Source organism: Vulpes vulpes, chromosome 6, assembly GCF_048418805.1.
Source record: "Vulpes vulpes isolate BD-2025 chromosome 6, VulVul3, whole genome shotgun sequence".
Lineage (NCBI taxonomy): Eukaryota > Metazoa > Chordata > Mammalia > Carnivora > Canidae > Vulpes > Vulpes vulpes.
In genome coordinates this window covers 66,274,645-66,276,739 of record NC_132785.1, presented here as the reverse complement: position 1 = coordinate 66,276,739, position 2,095 = coordinate 66,274,645, and the positions used below count along the sequence as shown (strand labels likewise).

General features: G+C 39.2%; 1 pseudogene; it reads right to left on the bottom strand.

The window, feature by feature from the left end:
• Positions 1-924: 924 nt before the first annotated feature.
• LOC112926627 (U4 spliceosomal RNA) lies at positions 925-1,043 on the bottom strand (annotated as a pseudogene).
• Between the last annotated feature and the right edge of the window lie 1,052 nt (positions 1,044-2,095).

Sequence of the window (2,095 nt, the reverse complement as noted above, 5' to 3'; positions counted from 1 at the left end):
ACAATATTTGTGGATATGGAAAACATGGGAAAAGAACTGCTGTTTTCCATTAAGAGTGTGGTAAAATGCATTTATTGTTTTCAGCTCTTCCTCTCTCTTTGCTTTTTGACATGTGGTTTTCCGCCCACTGAAGATGAGAATACTTCCCCCCCACACTATTGATGTTGGGCGTGGCCACATAGTTTGCTTTGACCAATGGGTTGAAACTGACAGTTTGTCAGTTTAGATGCCAGTCCTTAGCAGAAATCACCTTAACATTCACTCACCCATGAACTTCTGTGATCACCTGACTCAACATGTCTCAGCTAGTCTACTGACCCAAAGAAGATAGGATGGGAGATACATGGAATAGAGGAGCCCTTACGGAAGGAAGCTTGGAGCCACCAGCCAAATCCAAGCTAGAATGAACAAGCCCCAGATGACCAGCTTATAAGCTTATTAAGCCATTTAGATTTTGTGGCAGTTAATAGCATATTGACAAGAGCTAATAAACATGGTTGCCTTGGTATACTTGCTATATTTTTAGGTTTATGAGCCAGTCCTTTTAAAGCCTAGACGTGTAATTCTAACAGGTAAACTTTTTTTTTCTTTTCTAAATGCTTTATCCTTGAGTCATCCTTGACAAGAGCAATCCATTCAACTGCATTCAAACTGCATTCAAAACCAGTTTTTAATCACTGCGGGGACCTGTTTATTCTTGAACAAAGTTTGTCTCTCTGATATTCTCCCCTTGGAATGAGTTCTTCACTAGGCTCAAGGAAATGCAAGGAAAGGAAAAACAGAACCAAAGAAGCTTCCCCTCACTCATGCTCCCCCTGCCCTCTGCAGCCCTTCATCCTTTGAAGCTCTCTCCACTTTTAGCAGCTCAATGTAAACAGTAGCTTCCCAAAAGGTTTATTGTTTCCTATTTGTTTTGTTTTGTTTAGTTTTTGAACTCTGCATTTCTCTCTCACTTCTCAAGATTTCTCAGTGTTAATTTTAATTAGCAATAATTGCGCCTCGGATAAACCTCATTGGCTATGATACTGCCACTGCGCAAAGCTCTCAGTGTTAATTTTAATACAAAGAGACAGCAGCTCATGCTAGTTCACTATCTTGGTAACAGATATAGATAGATGACAGAGAGATAGATAGATGATAGATAGATAGATAGATAGATAGATAGATAGATAGATACAAAAGCACAAATAAAAGAAATACCTGCTTATCCATGAAATAGTTTACACTTTGGATATCTATTCATAGTTGATCAATTTTCCAAATATTGCCTTGATAAGATAAGCCTAGTAAGTGTGCACACAGATAGATTCACAGGACTATCTTTGCAGTGCCAGTTGAAGCAGGGTCGCTGGTTTAGAGAACATGAGAGTTTCAGATGCCTATTGTCTCTTGGTCACTGATGGAACTTAGAGTAACAACCAGATGTACAGTTAGTTCCATCTAAATTTACATTTCTAAAGTCTATATATTATGGATATATTGATAAACAAAGAAACCAAACTACACCTTAGATAAACCAGTGACAAAGGGGTTAAACAGCTACACATTTCAAATGGCCCCCTGCTTCGTTGGGAATAAACTCACTGACTCAAGCTTCCCAGTATCATCCTAGTTTCCAGTGTTTCCTCTGTTTCTGCCTCTACTTTTTTCACAGCTTTGTGGAAGACAGCTGTACTGATCTTCAACAACATATCATATCCTGTATATCATAGCCTGTATTGTAATGCAAAATCTGTCTTGTCTGAATTAGAAAAGCATTTCTCCACCTTTTCTCCACATAAGTGTCATCCCTTTACACCCTAACTTTCTCTGTCTGTGTCTGCTGCTGTGGCCATACCACGATCCAGGCTCTAGCCTCACAGCCCAAAGCTGACAACTAGGACTTTGCTGCATGATTGCAACTGGGCCCCTTTATTTCTTTACAGATTTTAAGGAACTTTATCCCTGTCATTTGGAGAGAAGAAAAAGTGAATACCTGACTGATGTTCATAATTAGCACATGGGGGAGGAGTCTAAAATGATTCTTAAAATAATTGATTAATGTTCTGGAGTAAGAGGATTAGAAAAAAAAAAAGGTGGGGGGTGCACCTGGGTG